We start from the raw sequence: 12,172 nt of genomic DNA, 5'->3' as shown, positions 1-12,172 counted from the left end.
ATATCATTCATCACATTCTTCTTGGCCATATCACATCACATAGCATACCCTGCAAAAACAAGTTAGACGTCCTCTAATAGTTGTTTGCTTGTTTTACGTGGCTGTTATGGGTTTCTAGCAAGAACGTTTCTTACCTACGCAAAACCACAACGTGATATGCCAATTGCTATTTACCCTTCATAAGAACCCTTTTCATCGAATCCGTTCCGACTAAAGTGGGAGAGACAGACACCCGCCAGCCACCTTATGCAACTAGTGCATGTCAGTCGGTGGAATCAGTCTCACGTAAGCGTACGTGTAAGGTTGGTCCGGGCCGCTTCATCCCACGATGCCGTCGAAACAAGATTGGACTAGTAACGGTAAGCATATTGAACAAAATCAACGCCCACAACTACTTTGTGTTCTACTCGTGCATAGAAACTACGCATAGACCTAGCTCATGATGCAACTGTTGGGGAACGTAGCAGAAATTCAAAATTTTCCTACGTGTCACCAAGATCTATCTATGGAGAAACCAACAACGAAGGGAACGAGAGTGCATCTACATACCCTTGTAGATTGCTATGCGGAAGCGTTCAAGAGAATGGGGTTGAAGGAGTCGTACTCGTCATGATCCAAATCACCAGAGATCCTAGTGCCGAACGGACGGCACCTCCGCGTTCAACACACGTACAGCCCGACGACGTCTTCCATGCCTTGATCCAGCAAGGAGAAAGGGAGAGGTTGAGGAAGACTCCATCCAGCAGCAGCACAACGGTGTGGTGGTGGTGGAGGAGCGTGGTACTCCAGCAGGGCTTAGCCAAGCATCGCAAGAGACGAGGAGGGAGAGGGGTGCGCCAAGAAGGAGAGGAACTCGTGTGTCTTGGGCAGCCCAAACCTCAAGTATATATAGGGGGAGGGGAGGGGCTGCGCCCCCACCTAGGTTTCCCTCCCTAGGGGTGGCGGCAGACCCCAGATCCCATCTAGGTGGCGGCCACAAGGGGGAGAGGGGGAGGCGCACCTGGGGTGGGCCTTAGGGCCCATCTGCCCTAGGGTTTGCCCCCCTTCCCTCTTGGAGGAGCCTTGGGCCTTGGTAGGGGGCGCACCAGCCCACCTGGGGCTGGTCCCCTCCCACACTTGGCCCATGCAGCCCTCCGGGGCTGGTGGCCCCACTTGGTGGACCCCCGGACCCCTCCGGTGGTCCCGGTACACTACCGGTAAAACCCGAAACTTTTCCGGTGACCAAAACAGGACTTCCCATATATAAATCTTTACCTCCGGACCATTCTGGAACTCCTCGTGACGTCCGGGATCTCATCCGGGACTCCGAACAACATTCAGTAACCACGTATATCTATTCCTTGTAACCCTAGCATCATCGAACCTTAAGTGTGTAGACCCTACGGGTTCGGGAACCATGCAGACATGACCGAGACGTTCTCCGGTCAATAACCAACAGCAGGATCTGGATACCCATGTTGGTTCCCACATGTTCCACGATGATCTCATCGGATGAACCACGATGTCGAGGATTCGATCAATCCCGTATACAAATCCCTTTGTCTACCGGTATTGTACTTGCCCGAGATTCGATCGTCGGTATTCCGATACCTTGTTCAATCTCGTTACCGGCAAGTCTCTTTACTCGTTCCGTAACACATCATCCCGTGATCAACTCCTTGATCACATTGTGCACATTATGATGATGTCCTACCGAGTGGGCCCGGAGATACCTCTCTGTCACACGGTGTGACAAATCCCAGTCTCGATTCGTGCCAACCCAACAGACACTTTCGGAGATACCTGTAGTGTACCTTTATAGCCACCCAGTTATGTTGTGACGTTTGGCACACCCAAAGTATTCCTACGGTATCCGGGAGTTGCACAATCTCATGGTCTAAGGAAATGATACTTGACATTAGAAAAGCTTTAGCATACGAACTACACGATCTTTGTGCTAGGCTTAGGATTGGGTCTTGTCCATCACATCATTCTCCCAATGATGTGATCCCGTTGTCAACGACATCCAATGTCCATGGTCAGGAAAACGTAACCATCTATTGATCAACGAGCTAGTCAACTAGAGGCTTACTAGGGACATGGTGTTGTCTATGTATCCACACATGCATCTGAGTTTCCTATCAATACAATTCTAGCATGGATAATAAACGATTATCATGAACAAGGAAATATAATAATAATCAATTTATTATTGCCACTAGGGCATATTTCCAACAGTGTCTTCTGAAGAGTTTTAGATGGCAGGCCACCATTACTAATTTGTGTCCGATAAATGATTTGCGATAGTATGATGAGATCATATCTCTTGTGTATATGACCTTACCTATAGGTTTTGCTTGTGTGGTGTGACTTGTGTGAATTGTATGAATTTAGTGTTTGGTTTTTTGTTGGATTTTTTGTTGCTAGCATGAGCATATGGCTAGTGTTTTCCCCTTAGGTCTTTATTCTGTGTATATCCTAATACATGCTTCAACCTGATACGTCTCCAACGTATCTATAATTTTTTATTGTTCCATGCTATTATATTATCAACCATGGATGTTTTGTATGCATTTATGCTATTTTATATGATTTTTGGGACTAACCTATTAACCCAGAACCCAGTGCTAGTTTCTGTTTTTTCCTTGTTTTTGAGTTTCGCAGGAAAGGAATATCAAACGGAGTCCAATTGACCTGAAACTTTATGACGATTTTTTATGGACCAAAAGAAGCCCACGGAGTACCGGAGATGCACCAAAGGAGTCCCAAGGCCACCACAAGGGTGCCTCCCAACCTTGTGGGCCCCTCATGGACTTCCCTGACTTGTTCTCGACGCCAACACCTCTTATATATCACCAAACTTCCATAACAAAACCTAGATTGGGAGTTCCGCCGCCGCAAGCCTCTGTAGCCACCGAAAACCAATCGGGACCATGTTCTGTTACCCTGCCGGAGGGGTAAACCATCACCGGTGGCCATCTTCATCATCCTGGCAGTCTCCATGATGAGGAGGGAGTAGTTCACCCTCGGGGCTGAGGGTATGTACCAGTAGCTATGTGTTTGATCTCTCTCTCTCTCTCTCTCTCTCTCTCTTGTGTTCTTGATTTGGCACGATCTTGATGTACCGCGAGCTTTGCTATTATAGTTGGATCTTATGATGTTTCTCCCCCTCGACCTTCTTGTAATAGAATGAGTTTTCACTTTGAAGTTATCTTATCGGATTGAGTCTTTAAGGATTTGAGAACACTTGATGTATGTCTTGCATGTGCTTATCTATGGTGACAATGGGATATTCACGTGATCTACTTGATGTATGTTTTGGTGATCACTTGCGGGTTTTGTGAGCTTGTGAACTTATGCATAGGGGTTGGCACACATTTTCGTCTTGACTCTCCGGTAGAAACTTTGGGTCACTCTTTGAAGTTCTTTGTGTTGGTTTGAATAGATAATCTGAGATTGTGTGATGCATATCGTATAATCAAACCCGCGGATACTTGTGGTGACATTGGAGTACCTAGGTGACATTATGGTTTTGGTTGATGTGTGTCTTAAGGTGTTATCTTAGTACGAACTCTAGGGCTGTTTGTGACACTTATAGGAATAGCCCATTGATCAGAAAGAATAACTTTGAGGTGGTTTCGTACCCTATAATAATCTCTTCGTTTGTTCTCCGCTATTAGTGACTTTGGAGTGACTCTTTGTTGCACGTTGAGGGATTGTTATATGATCTAATTATGTTATCATTGTTGACAGAACTTGTACTAGTGAAAGTATGAACCCTAGGCCTTGTTTCTAAGCATTGCAATACCATTTTTGCTCACTTTTGTTACTTGCTACCTTGCTGTTTTTATATTTTTAGATTACAAAAACCTATAGCTACCATCCATATTGCACTTGTATCACCATCTCTTCACCGAACTAGTGCACCTATATAATTTACCATTGTATTGGGTGTGTTGGGGACACAAGAGACTCTTTGCTATTTGGTTGTAGGGTTTTTTGAGAGAGACCATCTTCATCCTGCGCCTCCCACGGATTGATAAACCTTATGTCATCCACTTTCCTACAAAACTCTGCGCTTGGAGGCCCAACACGAGTCTACAAGAAGGTTGCGTAGTAGACATCAAGCTCTTTTCTCGCTCCGTTGCCGGGGAGGTTAGTGTTTGAAGGTATATCTTTAGATCTTGCAATCAAATCTTTTAGTTTCTTGTTTTATCTCTAGTTTAGTCTATAAAAGAAAACTAACAGAAAATGGAATTGAGGTTACCTCATATGCTTCATCTTTTTAATGTCTTTCGTGAAAATAAGGATTCCGATAAATGTGCCAAAGTGTTAGAAGAAGAATAAATTAAAATGTTTGGCACTAAATCTTTGAATGACGAGCTTGATTGCAATGTTGTTAGTATGAATTCTTTGAATATCCATGATGCTAATGATATGCAAAGCCACAACTTGGGGATGTTATGTTTGATGAATATGATATTTTTAGTCCCCCAAGTTTTGATGAGCAAATTTATTACGGTGATAGCATGCCTCCTATTTATGATGATTATGTTGATGAAAGTGGTTTCGGAGGGGTCATGACTTTATTTAGTGATAAATCCACTATTTCGGAAGAGGTTCCAATTGATTATGAGAACAAAGTTGCTATCTATGATGATTATTGTGATGACATGTATGCTATAAAGAATAATTATAACCATGAAACTTGTCATCTTGATTTGAATTCTCAATTGGATTATGCCTCTTGTCGGGGATATACCCCGCGGAATGACCCGGCCGAAAGTATGACCCAGCCAAACTTGGTGACTCACTAGTGACCCACCCTGGCTTGGCAACTCACGAAGTGACCCACCCGGATCTCTCCACTCACAGATGACCCGGTTGGGTCTGGTGACTCATTGGTAACCCGGCAGGTGGGTCAGAGGAACAACAAGACCCAGTGGCCCGACAGGCCGTTCATGGAAGACCGGCTTATGTTATGGTGGGCCGGCTTAAGAGGAAAGCATAAGGAATATTCCCTTACAAAGGAAGCAAGACTAGGACTCCACTTGTAATAGAAGATAGAATAATCCTAATCCGAACACTACTAGAGAAAATCCTAGCAGCAGCGCGGGTTTTAGGCCTATCAGTAGCGCTGGGCGATGCGCTACTGATAAGGCACTACAGCTAACGTATAGCGACTTCCCGGAGGAGCGCTACTGGTAATTAGTAGTAGCGCTTCTCCTTGCCCGCGCTGCTACTATTATTTCATATTTTATTTCTTTTTTATTTCATGTTGTATTCGTACACCTTTACACAAGTTTTCATACGACAGGAATTTAGAAATTGTTTTTACATCATAATGAGTTATTACATCATGTGGTGAAAGAACCGTGGACTAGTTTCAAGTGGATGGACATCCACTTGAAACTAATCCGTGGTTTTTTCACCCAATGATATAATAAATATCATCATCATATCATTAACAACTTATCATCATAATACATCATTGTCATATAACACCTCCTCAAGATCATCGTTTTCATCAATGAGACATCACATAGCAAATTGGTCACAAGTACTCCTCATCATCAACTCTAACACATTGTATCACATAATAAACATATTGTACCTCATAGGACCTACTACATTCTCTTAGGACCTACTATATTCTCTAAGGTAAAATAGCAAAAAACAAGATAGCCCCTGACTCTCCATTATGGAGAATGGAGATTATCATGTCTCCAATTCTTGCCTTTCGCTTAATGTTACTTCCAAGAACCTCCTTGCGAATGTCCAAACATTTTTTCCATTCTTTGATTAGCATGTGTTCACCGGTTTTAGAAATCTGATATGCACAGGTGAGCTCCTTAGATTGACCTGGCTGTATGTTCATAACTGCAAGGCGACCATTCTGATACATCAGATGAGGCACACAATCCATCAGGATTTTCTGTTGAAAAACATAGTAATAATTTCATAGATAGCAATGATGTACTAGTTTTAGAAGTATGCAAAAGATGCACGGATGTCGTAATAGTAAAAAATCTTACTAGCGTATCTCCATAGAAGTTACCGTGGTTCAACATGTGCACTAGTGGCACGTATTCACCATAGTTTGGAGGAGTTCGATAATAGGTATTGTAATTCTCAAGATAAGTACAATAAGCAATCATATGACTTTTCTCCTTATAAGTTAATTCGGAGCCATCAGTGTAGTGGGTTTTGTCTACCATCTTCTGCACATTCTTTGAAGATTCAAAATAAGCTGTGAATGGAAATAAGCTGTCAACTATTTTGAAATAAACAATATAAATTAGTTAATAACTATGTTTGAGAAACTCACATTGCGGTAGAATCGGAAGCGTATCAACAAGGACCCAAATGTCCATATTGTGTTGCTCGATGTCAGGATCACCAAGATCCATGGTGACAATCATACCCTCATAAAAACCATACATTTTGCAAAGTGCTTCCCAATTTTGGCAACCAAAATGGGTTACGCTCTGAGAATTGTACAGATTTACTTCAAAATTGATATCATGATGGGTCCTTAGGTGTATTTTCTTTGTTTGAAAATTTTCATGGTCTTCAAAACCCATCCTCTCCAAGACATAGCATCTTGCATGGCATCGGATAAGCTATTCGAATTGTAAAAGATGAAAATTAGACGTTGAAATAGTTGAAGTCATGCTTAATTACGAAAAAACACTTGTCGTTGTTGCGTACCGTTTCAACATCGAATCCTCGAGCTTAATGCTGAAGCGCCGATCTTCGTCCAGCTCAACAAACATGTCGCACATACCTCGATCGTCATGTTACCAGCTGCACTCCCTCGGAAGACTGTCGTCGTCCGAGTACGACATTTCCTACGTTCATAATTCAAAGATTAAACTTGTACAATTAAATATATATACTAAAAAACCTAAATTAGATCATTATTTTTCGAGAAAATCCAGGCCACTCGATATTTCCTACATATTCTAGCACAAGTCATGCCAGAATTCATGGAAAAATCCAGCATGACCTTTGCTAAAAAGGACATATCGAGCGCCTGAAATTTGCCGGAACGGAAATTAATCAACACTCCGGCAAAACATAGGCCACTCGAAGGTGTAAACTGAACATGAATGGCCACTTGGGCAACCACATATCCTATTTGAGCAAATATGACATGTTCAACTAGTTTTATTAATTCAACTAGTTCTTACTAAATATAAACTTACTATAAATAGAAAAAACTAGTTCTTTCTAAAAATAAAGTAGTTCAACTAGTTATATTAATTATCTTACTAAAAATACATTAGTTCTATTAATTCAACTAGTTCAACTAGTTTATTAATTTACTTACTAAACTAGTTCAACTACAACTAAAGTAGTTCAACTAGTTTATTAATTTACTTACTAAAAATAAACTAGTTTTTACTAAAAATAAACTAGTTCAACTAAAAATAAACCCTAAGAACCCTAGCTAGGTAGAGGTAGGGGAGGAGGAGGAGGATGGCGTGCTCACCTCTGGCGCCGGCGGAGTTAGGGAGAGGGGCACGAGGTGTCGAGGTTGGGGACGGGGTCGGGGCAGCGGGCGCACGGTGGAGGGGGGCGATGTAGGGGGGTGTCGAGGTCGGGGTCGGGGGCGGCGTCGAGGTCGCGGTCGGGGGCGGGGGCGGCGTTGAAGGTGTGCGGAGAGCGACGGGTCGCGCGCGGAGGCCGACGACGATGCAGGGCGGCGACATCGGAGGAGTAGGGATTTGGGGGAAGTGGCCGTGGGGGAAGAACGAACCGCGAGGTTAAGCTAAAAGTAGCAGTAGCGCGTTCCAGGAAGTGCGCTGCTGCTACGGTAGATATAGCACATTTCCTAACAAGCGCTACTGCTATTCCTTCTCTTTTTTATTTGCTTTCCATTTAGTTTTATTTTCATTAGCAGTAGCGCCTTTGTTCGTAAACGCGCTGCTACAAAACAAGTAGCGGTAGCGCGGTTCCACGTAGATCGCTACTACTATGTGTAGCCTATCGGCTAAGCCGTGGGAATTTTAGTAGTAGCTTTTGTACTCGGGCGCGCTACTGCTATAACTATATCCGTAGCGCGGTTTTAAATACCGCGTTGCTGCTAATTAGCACCAGCGTGCGTTTTTATCCCACGCTACTGCTAATGTTCTGTGTATAAGGTTTTCCCTAGTAGTGTAATAGGACTAGTCATGTAAGCCGCCCCTTCAGCATATATAAGGAGGGGCAGGGCACCCCAAGAGGGACAGATTTTCACAAGTTAGGTTTAGACAGACAAGTCAATAGGTCTCGAAATAGAGCAGCCATGTAATCATGGTCATCATCATCAATATCAATGATGCAGGATGTAGGCTTTTACCTCCACCGTGAGGGTCCAGACCTAGGTAAAACCTCGTGTCTCTCGTCCCACTCAATCCCTTTCAAGCTATCACATAGATGCGTTGGCCTCACGACTAAGTCCTTTCAACGAGGACATATGCCGTGACAATTCCACGACAGTTGGCGCCCACCATGGGGCCTGCGCATGGTGGTGTTGAGTTTTTGGAGGGATCTCCCCTAGGGATCAAGAAGCTCGCGATGTGTTGAGATGAAGAAGAGCCGACATGCTACAATCTTACAGAGCAACCCGGCGTAATACATCTTTTAGGCCAGAGCCGGCAAATTTGTCGTTCCTCTACTACAAGTCGCGGACAAGAAGAAATTTTTTATTCATAGAATTCAAGATCAAGAAGGATTGTGTGTGCCGCCGCATGCGTTGCTATGCGATCTGTCCAACGTTTGGTTTTTTCTGCTGTTGTGCCTCGCACGCGACCAGGCAATCTATCCAGGTCAATTTCGATTATGCTGTTCGATGAAGAAACTAAATCGATGCCAAGCCGCCGCTTCTGCTATGCATCACAAATCTATGATCAGATACAGAAATCTCCGCGGGCTTCTTGACCCGCCTCGTCATTGAGACGCCAGGGCCGAGCCGCCTCGTCTCTGACCCGCCTTGCACGCATCTGAGCCGCCGCATCATTGCGGGGGCTGCCACAGCGCCTGCTTCAAGTCCCAGGACTGCAATGGATGTCCACGACCTGGAATCAGAAACAGTTTTTGACTTGGGAGTCAACATCGACAACCCGGAGGTTTGGGCGCAACCTTCACTTTGCTTCGCTTCCGAATCCAACCCGCCTTTGCCAGAGCAACTCCGGGTCGACCCTGCCATCGAGTCGCCCCTGCTAGGAATGGCCGTTGAGCCGCCCTCATCTCTGACGGCACGACCTGACCGCTGCATCCGTGAGTCTCCGTCGCCTCGGCGTTAGCTGCTGTAACCGGCTCTGAGCTGCCGTGGCCCCGTTAACCCGCCTAGCTCCATTCCTGAGTCACCGGCCTTGCGTCAAGCCTAATGATTTATCACTCTCACTTAGCCATAGAAGTCTATGATTTTAAATTTTTGGCGAAGCCCCTAGTATTCGGAGGGCCGAATTTGGGGCGCTATACACGCCTAAGCCGGACGAGGCCGACTCCTCGCCCAAAGCGGAAAAAAGTCTTTAAGGACTTGAGACCTCTCGAACAACGACCAGTCTCTTGCCTTATCATGACAGTCAATTTTTGGCTTTCCCTACTGAGGTGCTCATCCGGAAGAACCGGGACACAAACGCAGTAGTTCTCCCACTGCTACCTTAGCCGATATAGCGGAACGTAAGGTACCAAAGCATGGGAGCCGGGCAACCCAACATTTGACCAAAGACATGATTCGGAGCTGATGCATATAATGCTATAAGTTCGGGTGCCGCACTGTCGAAAGTGTTCGGACTTCTTGCGCCGTATTATGGGGTAAATGAGAGCCCCTAGCGTACTGACCGTACCCGAACATGTGGGTGCGGATTGTCGTAAATGGACATGTAAGAGAAAGAGAAAAACGTAAATAATGCAACGGTGCGGATTGTCGTAAATGGACATGTAAGAGAAAGAGAAAAACTTAAATAATGCAATGACAGATTAATGATACGCATTGTTATTTGAATAATACGTCGAAGCGTACTGGTACAATTAGTGCAATAAGCATAAAGTAGGATAATTCAAAATGTCCTATCCCAGGGCAAGCTACGCATAAATAGTGAAAACGGGCATATCAAGTATTACTAGAGACCACCTGGCGGTTCCCGTGTTCATCTTAGCTTCTTGCTGCCTTGGTTGTGGCTTCTAGATTGTGTCCGGCAATCGTACTGCCAGAAAGGGCTTCCAAGGAGTTAGGCCCTGAAAGAGAGAAGAAATGTCAAAGGTATACAACCCCTAGTGTGGTTAAGACACAATGCGGGGCGTGTCCTGATCGTGCCCCCGCCTATGTCCATGGTATTTTCAATGCGTAGTTATGTACGTGCGGCACGGATTTCATCGCTTTACTGGGACTGGGACGGGGGCTGGATTGCTAGGCGAGCTCTGATCGTGCCAGGCGATCCTGTTGCAGCTTGTTCCGGACTCGCTTGAAGGTGTCCGGGGGCTGTGACGCCGAATGAGTGGTCTGCCTGAACAGGCTGCTTTGTGCCTCTGCTGCAAGGGCCGCGGTGTGCTCTTCCGTACGGAGCGAGCGTTCTGTGTTTCCATTACTGTTATGACCCCGCGAGGTCCTGGCATCTTGAGCTAGAGTATGCGTAATGCAGCACTGCATTAAATTTTGCAAATGATGTCCGTCCGAGCAGTGCATGATAGCCACTACGAAATGGGACGATGTCGAAGATTAACTCTTCAGTTCAGAAGTTATCCGGTGATCCGAAGACCACTTCCAGTGTGATTGAGCCTGTGCAATGGGCCTCTACACCTGGGATGACGCCTTTAAAGGTGGTTTTGCTGGGTTTGATCCTCGAGGGATCAATACCCATTTTTCGCACTGTACCCTGATAAAGCAGGTTTAGGCTGCTGCTGCCGTCCATAAGGACTCGACTGAGGTGAAATCCGTCAATGATGGGGTCTAGGACCAGTGCGGCGGATCCGCCATGACGGATGCTAGTGGGGTGGTCCCTGTGATCGAAGGTGATCGGACAAGCAGACCATGGGTTGAACTTTGGGGCGACGGGCTCCATCGCATAGACGTCCCTTAGTGCATGCTTCTGCTCCCTCTTAGGAATGTGGGTTGCGTATATCATGTTCACCGTCTTCACTTGAGGGGGAAACCCCTTCTGTCCTCCTGTATTCGGCGGCCGGGGCTCCTCCACGTCGTCGCTATGCAGCCCCTTGTCCTTGTTCTCGGCATTTAACTTGCTGGCCTGCTTGAACACCCAGCATTCTCTGTTGGTGTGATTGGCAGGCTTGTCGGGGGTGCCGTGGATTTGACACGAGTGATCCAGTATGCGATCCAAACTGGACGGAGCTGGAGTATTTCTTTTAAATGGCTTTTTCCGCTGACCGGATCTAGAGCCTCTGAATCCAGCATTAACTGCCGTATCTTCGGTGTTATCGTCATTATTGCAGCACTTTGGTCTATTACGACGCTGCCTACTTGTAACACCCCGGATATGATTTACCCAATATGTATTCCAACTCTTGCCGTTTTCGGCCTTAAGCTATTTTAATTTCTTGGGTTCGGGTTTTTGTCTTCGTGTGTTGTCGTCGTTTTCATGCATCTTATATCATGTCATCATGTGCATTGCATTTGCATACGTGTTCATCTCATGCATTCGAGCATTTTCCCCGTTGTCCGTTTCGCATTCCGGCGCTCCGTTCTCCTCCGGTGGTCATTTCTACTTTTCTTTCGTGTGTGGGGATTAAACATTTCCGGATTGGACCGAGACTTGCCAAGCGGCCTTGGTTTACTACCGGTAGACCGCCTGTCAAGTTTCGTACCATTTGGACTTCGTTTGATACTTCAACGGTTAACCGAGGGACCGAAAAGGCCTCGTGTGTGTTGCAGCCCAACACCCTTCCAATTTGGCCCAAAACCCACCAAAACCTTCTCAATCATCTAGAGCGTTCGATCACGATCGCGTGGCCGAAAACCGCACCTCATTTGGACTCTCCTAGCTCCCTCTATGCCTATATATATACCCCTCATTCCAAATCTCGGATCCCCTCCCCGAAACCCTAAAAAAAGAGAAATCCCAGATCGCGCCGGCCGGACACGTCCGAATCCGGCCGGACAAAACCGCCGCCGCCGCCCGCGCCCTATCCGCGCCTGCCACGTGGGCATCGCCGCCTTCCTCCGCCGCCGGCCCGGGAGGCCCGAGCC

This window comes from Triticum dicoccoides, chromosome 4A (assembly GCF_002162155.2).
Source record: "Triticum dicoccoides isolate Atlit2015 ecotype Zavitan chromosome 4A, WEW_v2.0, whole genome shotgun sequence".
Lineage (NCBI taxonomy): Eukaryota > Viridiplantae > Streptophyta > Magnoliopsida > Poales > Poaceae > Triticum > Triticum dicoccoides.
Note: the sequence above shows the minus strand (reverse complement) of the source record.